The 17,661-nt window shown below is 43.2% G+C and overlaps 1 pseudogene; it reads left to right on the forward strand.

The window, feature by feature from the left end:
• The first annotated feature begins 1,653 nt into the window (after positions 1–1,653).
• Positions 1,654–11,758, forward strand: C8h15orf39-ps1 (similar to human chromosome 15 open reading frame 39, pseudogene 1; annotated as a pseudogene).
• Positions 11,759–17,661: the final 5,903 nt, after the last annotated feature.

The raw sequence follows: 17,661 nt of genomic DNA on the forward strand, positions 1-17,661 counted from the left end.
ATGGGATGGATTACCAGGAGGGGCAGTCTCTGGGTGGTCTTTCCTTCAGTCTCTGCTCCACTCTTTCTTCTTTCCTTTGTGGGCATTTCAGTTTATCTCATCCCTGTTGGATCCTGGGAGCCTCTAGCTTTCCTGGCATCTGGGACTTGCTGGTGGCTACCTCCAGTTCCCCCTACCCCATTGCTACACATCTCCGTTCAAATTCCTGATCCATTGTATATCATCCCTGTCTCCTCCCATACCTGATCCAGTCCCCCCATTTCACCTCCCCCTTCTCTTCCTCCCAAGTCCCTCCAACCCTCTACCTCCTGTGAGTATTCTGTTCCCCATTCTAAGAAGAATGGAAGCATCCACATTTTGGACTTCCTTCTTCTTGGGTTTCATATGGTCTGTGAGTTGTATTGTGAGTATTCAAGCTTCTTTTTGGCTAATATCTACTTATCAGTGAATGCATACCATGTGTGTTCTTTTGTGATTGGGTTACCTCACTCAGGATATTTTCTGGCTCCATCCATTTGCCTAAGAATTTCACGAAGTCATTGTTTTTAATAGCGGAGTAGTACTCCATTATATAAGTGTACCATATTTTCTGTATCCATTCCTCTGTTGAAGGATATCTAGGTTCTTTCCAGCTTCTAGCTATTATAAATAAGGCTGCTATGAATATAGTAGAGCATGTGTCCTTGTTATATGTTGGAGCATCTTTTGGGTTTATGACCAGGAGTGGTATAGTTGGGTCCTCAGGTAGTACTATGTCCAATTTTCTGGGAAACTGCCAGACTGATTTCGAGAGTGATTGTCCCAGCTAGCAATCCCATCAACAATGGAGGAATATTCCTCTTTCTCCACATCCTCACCAGCATCTGCTGTCATCTGAGATTTTGATTTTATCCAATCTGACTGGTATGAGGTGGAATTTCAGGGTTGTTTTGACTTGCATTTCCCTTATAACTAAAGATGTTGAACATTTCTTTAGGTGCTTCTCAGCCATTTGATATTCCTCAGTTGAGAATTCTTTGTTTAGCTCTGTACCCCATTTTTAATAGGGTTATTTGATTCTCTGGAGTCTAATTTCTTGAGTTCTTTGTATATATTGGATATTAGCCCTCTATTAGATATAGGAATGGTAAAGATCTTTTCCCAATCTGTTGGTTGCTGTTTTCTCCTAATGACAGTGTCCTTTGCCTTACAGAAACTTTGCAATGTTATGAGGTCCCATTTGTTGATTCTTGATCTTAGAACATAAGCCACTGATACTCCGTTCAGGAAGTGTTCTCCTGTGCCCATGTGTTCCAAGCTCTTCCCTTCTTTCTCTTCTGTTAGTTTCATTGTATCTGGTTTTATGTGGATATCCTTGATTTACTTGGACTTGACCTTTTGTACAAGGTGATAAGAATATATTGATTTGTATTCTTCTACCTGCTGACCAGCAGTTGAACCAGCACCATTTCTGGAATGGCAGTGGGGAATGTACCTCTGTGCTAGTTGCCTGCTGGGACTTCCTGTGCAAGGCCAGAAGGACAGGGACCCTCAGTTTAGGCGGTGCTGGAGGATGCAGCTGCTGCTCTGGGTGGCAGCTGCCAGAAGCTTGGTGCTCTGAATGTCAGCAAGTCAAGTAGCAGAGGTTTTGGAGAGCTTGACACCTTCACAGTAATGGCAGAGAAGTGGCCCCTGGGGTCTCTGGGGCCTATGATTTATGACAAGCTGCCTTGCCTGGAGCCAGATCCAGGGACAGGACAAGGTCTGTCCTTTTCTGCTAGGTACCAAGATGCCTGGATTTACAAAGGTGCATACTTCTCCTGCTCTCCTCCTGTACTTCCAAGGCAGCATCTGAGAAGTTGGTATCCTGGACCCCCATATTCATCCTTGTACCCCACTGGTGAGGCAGGATCCCCGCTTCAGGGTAACAACCTACTGACAAACTGCCTGCCCTACCATCCTCCATCTGAATGCTCTGAAAAGATAGAAGATTACAGTGAGCTCCTGCCCTTTGGTCCCCAGGCTCATGTGTACTCAGGCCCACCTCTGGTAGCACCCAAGCCTGTCTACCCCAGCCCGTTGTATTCTGGACTCTCCACTTGCCTCGGAGATGGGGGAACAAAGAGACCACTGAATGTTGTCTGGACCCTGGTGCCAGGGCCCCTGCTGCCTTCTGTTGACCCACCCTGTTCTCTAGCTACAGCTCCTAGCAAGGGTCAGCCCCTGGATGGGACATTCTTGCATGGGTTACCATCTGCGCAGGGACTCTTCCCTTACTTTTTCCCCATGCTAGGCATTCTTGGAGAAGTGTCAAACTATCCAAAGCACAGATTTCCTGGATTCCAAGTACACTGGTCTTTATTCTGAGGTTCCCAAGCAAGCAATGTCTGAGGGGCCCTCCATTCCCTTGATCCAGCTTGCACAGCCCCAAGGACAACCTTGCCAGGATGCAGTGCCAGCCCACTATCCACTGCCCCTACCCCTACAGGACTTAGCTTGCCCTCCATCTTGTCACCACCCAGAAAATATCTTTGCTCCAACTTCTGCCTCTAGGAGCCTATAAAGGGCTGTGTACCAAGCTGTTGGACTGAGAAGCCCCTACCTGAGGCAACAGGCAGCCTGGAATCCCTACATGCCCCCTGTTAGGATAGACAGTTATCTATATTCCTATGCACCCCTCCCAGAACCTTCACAAGGGATCAAGCTGGAGCCCCTTTTGCTCCAAGGTACCCACTGGACTTTGTCCCCAAAACTCTGGGTTTTTTTTTTTTTTTTGCTTTTATTTTTTTTTATTTTATTTTTTTTTATTATTAACTTTAGTATTTCTTATATACATTTCAAGTGTTATTCCCTTTCCCGGTTTCCGGACAAACATCACCCTCCCCCCTCCCCTTCCTTATGGGTGTTCCCCTCCCAAACCTCCCCCCATTGCCACCCTCCCCGCATAGTCTAGTTCACTGGGGGTTCAGTCTTAGCAGGACCCAGGGCTTCCCCTTCCACTGGTGCTCTTACTAGGATATTCATTGCTACCTATGGGGACAGAGTCCAGGGTCAGTCCATGTATAGTCTTTAGGTAGTGGCTTAGTCCCTGGAAGCTCTGGTTGCTTGACATTGTTGTACTTTTGGGGTCTCGAGCACCTTCAAGCTCTTCCAGTTCTTTCTCTGATTCCTTCAACGGGGGACCTATTCTCAGTTCAGTGGTTTGCTGCTGGCATTCGCCTCTGTATTTGCTGTATTCTGGCTGTGTCTCTCAGGAGCGATCTACATCCGGCTCCTGTCGGTCTGCACTTCTTTGCTTCATCCATCTTGTCTAATTGGGTGGCTGTATATGTATGGGCCACCTGTGGGGCAGGCTCTGAATGGGTGTTCCTTCAGTCTCTGTTTTAATCTGTGCCTCTCCCTTCCCTGCCAAGGGTATTCTTTTTCCTCATTTAAAGAAGGAGTGAAGCATTCACATTTTGATCATCCGTCTTGAGTTTCCTTTGTTCTAGGGATCTAGGGTAATTCAAGCATTTGGGCTAATAGCCACTTATCAATGAGTGCATACCCTGTATGTCTTTCTGTGAGTGGGTTAGCTCACTCAGGATGATATTTTCCAGTTCCAACCATTTGCCTACGAATTTCATAAACTCGTTGTTTTTGATAGCTGAGTAATATTCCATTGTGTAGATGTACCACATTTTCTGTATCCATTCCTCTGTTGAAGGGCATCTGGGTTCTTTCCAGTTTCTGGCTATTATAAATAAGGCTGCGATGAACATAGTGGAGCACGTGTCTCTTTTATATGTTGAGGCATATTTTGGGTATATGCCCAAGAGAGGTATGGCTGGATCCTCAGGCAGTTCAATGTCCAATTTTCTGAGGAACCTCCAGACTGATTTCCAGAATGGTTTTACCAGTCTGCAATCCCACCAACAATGGAGGAGTGTTCCTCTTTCTCCACATCCTCGCCAGCATCTGCTGTCACCTGAGTTTTTGATTTTAGCCATTCTCACTGGTGTGAGGTGAAATCTCAGGGTTGTTTTGATTTGCATTTCCCTTATGACTAAAGATGTTGAACATTTCTTTAGGTGTTTCTCAGCCATTCGGCATTCCTCAGCTGTGAATTCTTTGTTTAGCTCTGAACCCCATTTTTTAATAGGGTTATTTGTTTCCCTGTGGTCTAACTTCTTGAGTTCTTTGTATATTTTGGATATAAGGCCTCTATCTGTTATAGGATTGGTAAAGATCTTTTCCCAATCTGTTGGTTGCCGTTTTGTCCTAACCACAGTGTCCTTTGCCTTACAGAAGCTTTGCAGTTTTATGAGATCCCATTTGTCGATTCTTGATCTTAGAGCATAAGCCATTGGTGTTTTGTTCAGGAAATTTTTTCCAGTGCCCATGTGTTCCAGATGCTTCCCTAGTTTTTCTTCTATTAGTTTGAGTGTGTCTGGTTTCATGTGGAGGTCCTTGATCCACTTGGACTTAAGCTTTGTACAGGGTGATAAGCATGGATCGATCTGCATTCTTCTACATGTTGCCCTCCAGTTGAACCAGCACCATTTGCTGAAAATGCTATCTTTTTTCCATTGGATGGTTTTGGCTCCTTTGTCAAAAATCAAGTGACCATAGGTGTGTGGGTTCATTTCTGGGTCTTCAATTCTATTCCATTGGTCTATCTGTCTGTCTCTGTACCAATACCATGCAGTTTTTATCACTATTGCTCTGTAATACTGCTTGAGTTCAGGGATAGTGATTCCCCCTGAAGTCCTCTTATTGTTGAGGATAGCTTTAGCTATCCTGGGTTTTTTGTTATTCCAGATGAATTTGCAAATTGTTCTGTCTAACTCTTTGAAGAATTGGATTGGTATTTTGATGGGGATTGCATTGAATCTGTAGATCGCTTTTGGTAAAATGGCCATTTTTACTATATTAATCCTGCCAATCCATGAGCATGGGAGATCTTTCCATCTTCTGAGGTCTTCTTCAATTTCTTTCCTCAGTGTCTTGAAGTTCTTATTGTACAGATCTTTTACTTGCTTGGTTAAAGTCACACCGAGGTACTTTATATTATTTGGGTCTATTATGAAGGGTGTCGTTTCCCTAATTTCTTTCTCGGCTTGTTTCTCTTTTGTATAGAGGAAGGCAACTGATTTATTTGAGTTAATTTTATACCCAGCCACTTTGCTGAAGTTGTTTATCAGCTTTAGTAGTTCTCTGGTGGAACTTTTGGGATCACTTAAATATACTATCATGTCGTCTGCAAATAGTGACATTTTGACCTCTTCTTTTCCGACCTGTATCCCCTTGATCTCCTTTTGTTGTCTGATTGCTCTGGCTAGAACTTCAAGAACTATATTGAATAAGTAGGGAGAGAGTGGGCAGCCTTGTCTAGTCCCTGATTTTAGTGGGATTGCTTCAAGTTTCTCTCCATTTAGTTTAATGTTAGCAACTGGTTTGCTGTATATGGCTTTTACTATGTTTAGGTATGGGCCTTGAATACCTATTCTTTCCAGGACTTTTATCATGAAGGGGTGTTGAATTTTGTCAAATGCTTTCTCAGCATCTAATGAAATGATCATGTGGTTCTGTTCTTTCAGTTTGTTTATATGATGGATCACGTTGATGGTTTTCCTTATATTAAACCATCCCTGCATGCCTGGGATGAAGCCTACTTGATCATGGTGGATGATTGTTTTGATGTGCTCTTGAATTCGGTTTGCCAGAATTTTATTGAGTATTTTTGCGTCGATATTCATAAGGGAAATTGGTCTGAAGTTCTCTTTCTTTGTTGGGTCTTTGTGTGGTTTAGGTATAAGAGTAATTGTGGCTTCATAGAAGGAATTCGGTAGGGCTCCATCTGTTTCAATTTTGTGGAATAGTTTGGATAATATTGGTATAAGGTCTTCTATGAAGGCTTGATAGAATTCTGCACTAATCCCGTCTGGACCTGGGCTGTTTTTGGTTGGGAGACCTTTAATGACTGCTTCTATTTCCTTAGGAGTTATGGGGTTGTTTAACTGGTTTATGTGTTCCTGATTTAACTTCGGTACCTGGTATCTGTCTAGGAAATTGTCCATTTCCTGCAGATTTTCAAGTTTTGTTGAATATAGGTTTTTATAGTAAGATCTGATGATTTTTTGAATTTCCTCTGAATCTGTAGTTATGTCTCCCTTTTCATTTCTGATTTTGTTAATTTGGACGCACTCTCTGTGTCCTCTCGTTAGTCTGGCTAAGGGTTTATCTATCTTGTTGATTTTCTCAAAGAACCAACTTTTGGTTCTGTTGATTCTTTCTATGGTCCTTTTTGTTTCTACTTGGTTGATTTCAGCTCTGAGTTTGATTATTTCCTGCCTTCTACTCCTCCTGGGTGTATTTGCTTCTTTTTGTTCTAGAGCTTTTAGGTGTGCTGTCAAGCTGCTGACATATGCTCTTTCCTGTTTCTTTCTGCAGGCACTCAGCGCTATGAGTTTTCCTCTTAGCACAGCTTTCATTGTGTCCCATAAGTTTGGGTATGTTGTGCCTTCATTTTCATTAAATTCTAAAAAGTTTTTAATTTCTTTCTTTATTTCTTCCTTGACCAGGTTATCATTGAGTAGAGCATTGTTCAATTTCCACGTATATGTGGGCATTCTTCCCTTATTGTTATTGAAGACCAGTTTTAGGCCGCGGTGGTCCGATAGCACGCATGGGATTATTTCTATCTTTCTGTACCTGTTGAGGCCCGTTTTTTGACCAATTATATGGTCAATTTTGGAGAAAGTACCATGAGGAGCTGAGAAGAAGGTATATCCTTTTGCTTTAGGATAGAATGTTCTATAAATATCCATTAAGTCCATTTGGCTCATGACTTCTCTTAGTTTGTCTACATCTCTGTTTAATTTCTGTTTCCATGATCTGTCCATTGATGAGAGTGGGGTGTTGAAATCTCCCACTATTATTGTGTGAGGTGCAATGTGTGTTTTGAGCTTTAGTAAGGTTTCTTTTACATATGTAGGTGCCCTTGTATTTGGGGCATAGATATTTAGGATTGAGACTTCATCTTGGTGGATTTTTCCTTTGATGAATATGAAGTGTCCTTCCTTATCTTTTTTGATGACTTTTAGTTGAAAATTGATTTTATTTGATATTAGAATGGCTACTCCAGCTTTCTTCTTCTGACCATTTGCTTGGAAAATTGTTTTCCAGCCTTTCACTATGAGGTAATGTCTGTCTTTGTCTCTGAGGTGTGTTTCCTGTAGGCAGCAGAATGCAGGGTCCTCGTTGCATATCCAGTTTGTTAATCTATGTCTTTTTATTGGGGAGTTGAGGCCATTGATGTTGAGAGATATTAAGGAATAGTGATTATTGCTTCCTGTTATGTTCATATTTGGATGTGAGGTTATGTTTGTGTGCTTTTCTTCTCTTTGTTTTGTTGCCAAGACGATTAGTTTCTTGCTTCTTCTAGGGTATAGCTTGCCTCCTTATATTGGGCTTTACCATTTATTATCCTTTGTAGTGCTGGATTTGTAGAAAGATATTGTGTAAATTTGGTTTTGTCATGGAATATCTTGGTTTCTCCATCAATGTTAATTGAGAGTTTTGCTGGATACAGTAACCTGGGTTGGCATTTGTGTTCTCTTAGGGTCTGTATGACATCAGTCCAGGATCTTCTGGCCTTCATAGTTTCTGGCGAGAAGTCTGGTGTGATTCTGATAGGTCTGCCTTTATATGTTACTTGACCTTTTTCCCTTACTGCTTTTAATATTCTTTCTTTATTTTGTGCGTTTGGTGTTTTGACAATTATGTGACGGGAAGTGTTTCTTTTCTGGTCCAATCTATTTGGAGTTCTGTAGGCTTCTTGTATGTCTATGGGTATCTCTTTTTTTAGGTTAGGGAAGTTTTCTTCTATGATTTTGTTGAAGATATTTACTGGTCCTTTGAGCTGGGAGTCTTCACTCTCTTCTATACCTATTATCCTTAGGTTTGATCTTCTCATTGAGTCCTGGATTTCCTGTATGTTTTGGACCAGTAGCTTTTTCCGCTTTACATTATCTTTGACAGTTGAGTCAATGATTTCTATGGAATCTTCTGCTCCTGAGATTCTCTCTTCCATCTCTTGAATTCTGTTGGTGAAGCTTGTATCTACAGCTCCTTGTCTTTTCTTTTGATTTTCTATGTCCAGGGTTGTTTCCATGTGTTCTTTCTTGATTGCTTCTATTTCCATTTTTAATTCCTTCAACTGTTTGATTGTGTTTTCCTGGAATTCTTTCAGGGATTTTTGCGATTCCTCTCTGTAGGCTTCTACTTTTTCTCTAAGGGAGTTCTTTATGTCTTTCTTGAAGTCCTCCAGCATCATGATCAAATATGATTTTGAAACTAGGTCTTGCTTTTCTGGTGTGTTTGGATATTCCGTGTTTGCTTTGGTGGGAGAATTGGGCTCCGATGATGCCATGTAGTCTTGGTTTCTGTTGCTTGGGTTCCTGTGCTTGCCTCTCGCCATCAGATTATCTCTAGTGTTACTTTGTTCTGCTATTTCTGACTGTGGCTAGACTGTCCTATAACCTGTGTGTCAGGAGTGCTGTAGACCTGTTTTCCTGTTTTCTTTCAGCCAGTTATGGGGACAGAGTGTTCTGCTTTCGGGCGTGTAGTTTTTCCTCTCTACAGGTCTTCAACTGTTCCTGTGGGCCTGTGTCTTGAGTTCACCAGGCAGGTTTCTTGCAGGGGAAAAATTGGTCCTACCTGCGGTTCCAAGGCTCAAGTTTGCTCGTGGGGTACTGCCTAAGTCCTCTCCGCTGTGGCAGCAACCGGGAAAATCTGTGCCGCTCCTTCCGGGAGCCTCCGTGCACCAGGGTTTCAGATGACGTTTGGTGTTTTCCTCTGGCGCCTGGATGTGCACAGAGTGCAGTCTCTTCTGGTTTCCCAGGCGTGTCTGCCTCTCTGAAGGTTCAGCTCTCCCTCCCTCGGGATTTGGGTGCAGAGAACTGTTTATCCGGTCTGTTTCCTTCAGGTTCCGGCAGTGTCTCAGGCGCAGGGGTCCTGCCGCTCTCGGGCCCTCCCCTACGGGAACCCAGAGGCCTTATACAGTTGCCTCTTGGGCCAGGGATGTGGGCAGGGGTGGGCAGTGTTGGTGGTCTCCTCCGCTCTGCAGCCTCAGGAGTGCCCACCTGATCAGGCGGTGAGGTCTCTCTCCCACGGGGTTTGGGAGCAGAGAGCTGCTGCGGTCCGGGATCCGCTGGTGTGGGACTTCCGGTAAACACAGGAAGTGCCCGGCCTTAGAGGAATTTTGCCTCTGTGTGTCCTGAGTTCACCAGGCAGGTTTCTTGCAGGGGAAAAGTTGGTCCTACCTGCAGTTCCAAGGCTCAAGTTTGCTCGTGGGGTACGGCCTAAGTCCTCTCCGCTGTGGCAGCAACCGGGAAGATCTGCGCCGCTCTTTCCGGGAGCCTCCGTGCACCAGGGTTCCAGATGGCGTTTGGTGTTTTCCTCTGGCGCCTGGATGTGCACAGAGTGCAGTCTCTTCTGGTTTCCCAGGCGTGTCCGCCTCTCTGAAGGTTCAGCTCTCCCTCCCTCGGGATTTGGGTGCAGAGAACTGTTTATCCGGTCTGTTTCCTTCAGGTTCCGGCAGTGTCTCAGGCGCAGGGGTCCTGCCGCTCCCGGGCCCTCCCCTACGGGAACCCAGAGGCCTTTTACAGTTGCCTCTTGGGCCAGGGATGTGGGCAGGGGTGGGCAGTGTTGGTGGTCTCCTCCGCTCTGCAGCCTCAGGAGTGCCCACCTGATCAGGCGGTGAGGTCTCTCTCCCACGGGGTTTGGGAGCAGAGAGCAAAACTCTGGGTTTTTATTATGCCAGGAATGACATCTCTCTCTATGGGCATACCCCAGGCTTGGGGGCACCCCACCTTCCCATTCCCAGAACAGTGTGCAGCCTGTGCCACAGTCTGGTGCCTTCCAGCAAACATGCCAGCCTTTGCCAGCCAGCCAGCCATGTTCTGAGCCATGAGACCTGCAGAGAAGCCAATGCCAGAAACTCTAGAGATGTGGCTGCCCCGCTGGAGGAAAGAACAACTCCAGCTCAGGCCCAATAAGCGTCCTGGAGTACCTATTGTTATCCGAGACAGTCCAGTTCCCTGCACCTCACCAGCACTGTATCCCTGTGCCAAGGAGCACCAGTCTCTTCCACAGAAGGATGCTAGACCTCTCAGCTCTCCACCAATGCCTGTGATTGACAATTTTTTTAGTCTGACCCCTCTACCATGACTACCTGGATGTGCCGATACCTAAGCCCAGATCTGAGTAGGACTCAGCCCCTGCCACCAGTAAGACCCAATACAAAGATTGCAAGGGGACTCTGCCTGTTCAGGATGGAGACTCCAGGCCTCACTGCTCTCGACTTGCCAGTGTGAAAAAGTCAATGGCAGAGGGTGTTCCTCTCAAGGTCCCTAGTCCTGAGGTGCATGATAAATCCAGTGAAGCTGTGGATGGGCCAGGTATAGAAAACACAGTGTCAGGTATGCCTGGCCTAAAAAAGATAGTCACAGAAATACCTGAAGTAACTGCAGATGTCACACCAAGGACCAACTTCCACAGCTCTGTGGCCTTCATGTTCCGAAAATTCAAGATACTCTCTCCTGCACCCTTACCTACAGCTATGGTCCCATGTCCCCTTACCCTCACTCCTGTAACTGTCCCTGCCCCTTCCCCTGTACAGCCTGCATCTAACCCCCAATCTGTGCCCACAGGACTGCAGATTCTCACTCAATCTTTGCCGGTAGCATGTTTCAACCTGGCCCGCTTAGCCCACCAGCCATAGCCATGGCCTCCCCAGCCCCAGCCTCTGCTCCACTTCCATCACCAGCTCCTGCTCCATTCTCAGGCCCTATTGCAGCCTCTGCTTAAGCTCCCATTGCAGCCCCAGTGGACTCCCCAGAACAGCACTTTACAGGGATGCACACATCCTTCTGTGATTCCACCTCTGGCTCTGTGGCCCATTCTCCACCAGAGAAACTGTGTGAGTGGTTTGGGACAACTGGGTGATGGGGCCAGACTGTGTAGCACAACTGCCAGAGTGGTTTCAGGGCTACTAGGCAAACTGCTATCCCAGCTGCGTAAGTTTCTGTGCACACAATAGTGCCCCTTTCCTCATGTAGTACAGGCTGCTGCTATCTTCGTGCCCATCCATCTGGTGAAGGCGTCTCTCTTTCCAAATCTGCCACAGGCTTCTGTGAACTATATGCTGCAGGACCACCATGCACAACTACGGATCACCACTCTGTTAGAGAAGGGTATACTGAATGAATGTGCCCTACAGGGCTGCTCCTCATGAATGCTGAAGCTGCTAGCACTGTGTCACCTGCCTGAAACCTAGCCTGACCTGCTGGGCCTACAATGGCATGACTGTATCTGACACCAGCTGAGTGAGCACAGGACAGCCCTGTAGCAACTGGAACTGTGTGAATGAGTAGCAGGTGCCTTTACCAGAACTTAATCCCCATTAGAACCCATGGTGACCAGAGATGAGCCAGAAAGCCAAGTCCTGGCTCGGAAGTTGTAAGTTGGTACGGTAAATTAGCCAGGGAGGAAGACACCAATGCCTGACCCCAAGAAAGCAAAGACCACCACTGGGGAAGGGTTATGTAATCCCCCACCTTGTTCTGGTGCCAGCACCAGCCCACCAGGTCATACCCTAAGGGCCCACTTCTACAACCTATTAGAAACCGCCTGGCTCAATGGTGTGGCACTGCCTACTTGGGGCCACAAAGTTTCCAGAGCAGATTGGCCTTCACCTCACCTCTAGCTCTTGTGTAGCCAGACCCATAATCTGTAGCACTGTTACTATTGCTGTTGGGACAGCAACCCATCTGGGGACCACTGTGAACCTGTCCTGACATCTAGCTTCCCAAGGCTAGGAGTGGATATAAGGCTAGGCAGAGACTTCCTGAACTTTTAACTTAAAGATCTTTGTTAGAAGAGTTTGTTTCCCTTGAGAAAACCTGTGGGCATTGCAACCAACCCCATCTGGCCTTAAATCCTGACTGCTATGTTCTGGGCAAACACTTCACCTCTCATGAGCCCTTGTTCCCGATTTGTAGCATAAGACAACATAGCCTACCTCACAAAAGTTGTTCTAGGGATGTTGTCTGAAATACAACTACCATGCTTTGGTTTGCTTCTTGCCCAGGATAGGCCTGTGACCTCAGTTAGCCTGTGCAATAACAAGATTGAGAACATTCTTATCAATCCCTCATGTGTCTTGGGACCCAGTTACCTTAGAGGTACATGGTACAATGTGTATGACTCATACAGTTCTTTCCCCAGGCTGCAGCAGGTGCAGGGGGCTGGACTTGGGCTGGCCTGAAGAGCCTAATTCTGTTCTGGATTCATATCTGTGACCTACCTGGGCTGCATCTCGCACCCCAGTAGGGTTGTGTAGAATTGTATGCTTCTACAGCCAAGGGAGTTACAGGGACTGGACTTGACAGGCTGTATGAGCTCAATGCTGGGAGAAGTTCTAGACTGGGCACTCATGGTGTTTCCCAAGGCCCTTGGGGTCACCTCCCTCCAGTGGGCTGAATTCAGCTGGTAGCTGACAAGTTCCTGTTTTATTTAAGTTTTTGAGGAGAGTGGGCTCTGGGGGACAGCTATTAAAACATTTCGGTTGTCTTGGGGGAAAATGCTGTCTTTTTTTTACTGAATGGTTTTAGCTGTTTTGTCAAAGATCAAGTGACCATAGCTGTGAGGGTTCATTTCTGGGTCTTCAATTCTATTCCAGTGATATACCTGTCTGTGTCTGTACCAATACCATTCAGTTTTTATCACAGTTATTCTGTAATACAGCTTGAGGTCAGGAATGATGATTCCCCCAGAATTTCTTTTATTGTTGAGAATAGTTTTCACTATCCTGTTTTGTTTTGTTTTTTCTTTTTGTTATTCCAAATGAATTTGTGAATGGCTCTTTCTATCTCTATGATAGAAAGATAGGATTGAGTTGGGATTTTGATGGGAATTACATTGAATCTGTAGATTGCTTTTGGCAAGATGGCCATTTTTACAATATTAATCCTGCCAATGAACGAGCATGGAAGGTCTTTCCATCTTCTGAAATCTTCTTCAATTTCTTTCTTCAGAGACTTGAAGTTCTTGTCATACAGATCTTTCACTTGCTTTGTTAGAGCCACACCGAGGTATTTTATATTATTTGTTACTATTGTGAATGGTATCACTTCCCTAATTTCTTTCGCAGTCTGTTTATCCTTTGAGTAGAGGAAGGCTACTGATTTGTTTGAGATTCTTAATCATGTCCCAGAACTCTTAAAATTACTATTATTCTTGTGAATCTTTACTCCTTTTTCAATGAAATATTTCTCCTTTGCTCAAGAAGATAAAAATCTTAAAGAAAAGCTTGATACTTAATGGAATAAAGTAAGGAAATGGTAACCTTAGGGCAAGATCCCATCCCACTTAAGCTTTTAATTTGTGTCTTTGTTAGGGTTTTATTGCTGTGAATAGACACCATGATTAATGCAAGTCATCTAAATGACAACATTTAATTGGGGCTGGCTTACAGGTTCAGAGGTTCAGTCCATTATCATCAAGGCAGAGCATGGCAGCATCCAGGCAGGCATGGTGCAGGAGGAGCTGAGTTCTACATCTTTACCCGGAAGAAGCCAGGATCAGACTGAGCATCCTCAGGCAGCTAGGAGGAGGGTCTCCAAGTCCATCTGCACAGTTACACACTTCCTCCAACAAGGCCACACCTTCTAATAGTGCCAATTCCTGGGCCAAGCATATGCAAACAATCACAATTTGTTAAAAGGAACTAAAGAAAAGCTTAAGCAATGAAGAAAACCATTGAAAACAGAATTACATTTGATACAGATGTAGTGAACAAGAAGGCCATATTCCAGCTCCAACAATCATGAGAGCTTGGCAACACTGAACATGTGTCTCTGGCTTCAAGTCTAGGTTAGAAGAAAGTGGTAATAGAAACTCCTTAAATGACTAAGGAAAGTCACTGAGGCAATGCATGTCAGGGGTGCCACTGCATTGAGGCCCAGATTGACCAGTGTATGAAGCTGTGTGGGTGAAGCCTGGATTACTTTGAAGACCCCTAAATATTGGAGACATCAAAGCCATGGAATAGCTGCCGAACCCAGTCACACCCACCTTGTGTGCCCCAATCATCTTTCCCTGGGACATCAATTCTGTACTGGTTAGATGCACCCACCCCCACTGAGTCCAGACAAGGCAATATATGTGCTCCCAGATCCACCAACCAAAGAGATTTTTTTTCTCCTGAAGTTTTGCCTTTTCTTCTCATTACCTGGTCCAGCAGCTGGTAATGTCCTCATTTTCAGCATCACTTTGTCAGTTTATGGATATCTGGCTTCCTTACAACTTCTGGCTATTAGGAATAGAAGATCAGTAAACATGGATTAGCATATATGTCTGTAGTAATATGTAGGGGTGCTTAGGGTTTATAGCCAAGATTGGTGTAATTTTATCTTATGGCAAATCAATTTTAAAATTTTTGAGGCATGATCACAGTGTTTTTTATAGTATCCATATCAATTCACATGATCAACAATAGTGAATAAGGATTCTATTTTCCATATATCATCATCAGTATCATACTAGAATAAAGCATAGGGATACAGAATATATTGCCAAACTGCATTGAACCTAAATTGTCATCCCTGTCTCAGACATAATCTATATCTTAAGCCCCATCGTAAGTCATAATAGATATATGTACTGAAATAATATGTGGTGATAACTTTAAAACTGTCAAAACTTGAGGGTTCTCTCCAAAACAATGAGAGTAAACTGAATGAAAACACCTCATCACTTAATCATCACAAACCCTTCCATCCATAGCTTTAGAAAATCTCATGTCTTTACTTTGTTGAAAACATTTTTATAAAATCAATTACCCAGGCATGCTGCTATCAACTTATTGCCACCTTATTTTTACTGTGACTCCTTAAGAACAGTTTTGAAGGTTGACCCAATGCCCATCTCCCAGTAGTTTCTTATCCTTACATGGATGTTATAGCTCAGACATAGTTACATACTACCATGAATTATAACATCTTCCCTATGATGAGCCTCTTACTCCTTTAAAAGTCATTTTCATTGATTTTTGCTAAGACTATCCAGTATTTCAGATGAATAATGGACTGCAGGCAGAGGTGTTGGAAGAAGTCTCTATGTTGGGTGTGAAGAAAATAGGGCATCTACAATTATGGCTTCATTCAGTGGTATTAAGAAATATTAGGGGAATTCCACAAATCCATAGGGCACCTTAGAAAAATTAGTCATATTTAAAATAATTCTTTATATGGTGTGCTATTAGCATTAATAAGTCTTTATTGGAAACACATACTTTAAATGGGCTAAGATGTTATAATGAGGCATAATTTGAGTCTCTTGTTTATTTCCAAACTTGCTTCAATTCTGTTTACCAAGTATCGATTAACTGCTGTAGTCCTTTTGAACCCCACAAAAGAAGAATCTACTAACATACATACTGAACACAGTTACTTCCTTAAAAACTATATTGTCCATTTTAAACTTCATATATCCTCTATATATGATTGTCATCTTCAGTTTGACCCTTTGAAAAATAGAAATTTTATTTACTCTTTAAAAGTGTCCTACCTGTATACAATTGTTCTTGACCACATTTATCTCTCCATTCTTCCTAAAACTTATTGAAGGTCAATTACATAAAAGTGACATTTGACTAACTTAGGATGAAGTTTTTTTTTTCATTTTTATTAACCTATGATGGCATATAAAATAATGGGTTTGTTGGTTTTTGCTGCACTCAATGGTGGGTTCTAGAATCAAGGTACAATCTAAACAAACAGGTGTCGGGTAAAGTAAAAACGTTGTTATCCCAATACTTACTATTCAACTGTAGAAATCAGATGCTAGTTTATAATCTCAGGAAATGCTACACAAGATAATGTCTGGGCTCATGACTGTGTTCAGTACAGTTAGGCACCTGGGTTAGACTGGGCTTCATAAATCTGAAATAGAAATTTTTATCAGAGAAACCTGCCTTATTTTTCATCACCCAACTCTGCTGAACTTTAGTTGTCCAGATACCTTAATATCTCTGACTTCTACACAGACCTTCTCATCTATGAATCACCATCCATCCTTTTATTCTTCTGAGATGCATCATTGTTTATCCCCTTTAACTAACTCCATTAAAGACGATTTCAGTTGTTTCTCCTTGCATTTTATCTGTTCTCAGGCAAAATATCTTATCCCATTCATTGTGTCCTCATTGAAGTCCTAGAATATCATCAATGTGCTCATCTTTTAGGCATTTTCAGTTGCTCTTGACTTTAATGCATACCCTAAACCCTGGAACCTGACCAATCATGTATGATTCTAGAATTTTTGACATTTCTCCAGTCTTCTTTAATTCACTCCTCCCTCTTGTTCTCCTTTGTTCCCATCAATAGTCTGTTCTAATCTTACTTCCCTTTCCATTTCTATATATCTCAACAAGCCTGATGTTTTCACCAATATAACAAAAAGATCAAATATCATTTCCCACGTTCTCATATTTTGGACTCTTGGTAGCAAATTGATGTCTTTTTTTTTGCAAATTTTAGAACTTTAGAGGTAAGAGCTAACTTGAGGTCATGGGTCAGTACTGTGCCCTTGAAGGAAGAACTTGGCTTTTAATGCAGATAATCTCTGTTACAACATGGGAGATTGAGACTCATTAGTAACAAGAGAAGAATCTTTTAGATTAACTCTAAATCATCTGGAATACCCTCCCTACAGAGCTTTAATAAGCATACTCTGCTCATCACAAATTATATTTGTTCAATTATATTCCTGAATACAGATGACTTCCATATTTATACACATGGCTGAAAAGTCTTATTCATGTATAAATTATTATACTTACATGAGCACCAATCAAATTACAAAGGTTAGTAATTTTGTTAATCACAACTTCTTTCATTCAGACAATTGCAGACTTGCTATGACAAAGCTCAAAGCTACCACTGAAGTCTGAATGAACAGCAGGATTGGGTTATTAAGAGGTTATAGCTGAAGATGCTGCCGAGGATGCGGAGAAAGAGGAACACTCCTCCATTGTTGGTGGGATTGCAGACTGGTACAACCATTCTGGAAATCAGTCTGGAGGTTCCTCAGAAAATTGGACATTGAACTGCCTGAGAACCCAGCTATACCTCTCTTGGGCATATACCCAAAAGATGCCCCAACATATAAAAAAGACACGTGCTCCACTAAGTTCATAGCAGCCTTATTTATAATAACCAGAAGCTGGAAAGAACCCAGATGCCCTTCAACAGAGGAATGGATACAGAAAATGTGGTACATCTACACAATGGAATATTACTCAGCTATCAAAAACAACGACTTTATGAAATTCGTAGGCAAATGGTTGGAACTGGAAAATATCATCCTGAGTGAGGTAACCCAATCACAGAAAAACACACATGGTATGCACTCATTGATAAGTGGCTATTAGCCCAAATGCTTGAATTACCCTAGATGCTTAGAACAAATGAAACTCAAGACGGATGATCAAAATGTGAATGCTTCACTCCTTCTTTAAAAGGGGAACAAGAATACCCTTGGCAGGGAATAGAGAGGCAAAGATTAAAACAGACACAGAAGGAACACCTATTCAGATCCTGCCCCACATGTGGCCCATACATAAACAGCCATCCAATT

This window comes from Rattus norvegicus, chromosome X (genome assembly GCF_036323735.1).
Source record: "Rattus norvegicus strain BN/NHsdMcwi chromosome X, GRCr8, whole genome shotgun sequence".
In the NCBI taxonomy this organism is placed as follows: Eukaryota; Metazoa; Chordata; class Mammalia; order Rodentia; family Muridae; genus Rattus; species Rattus norvegicus.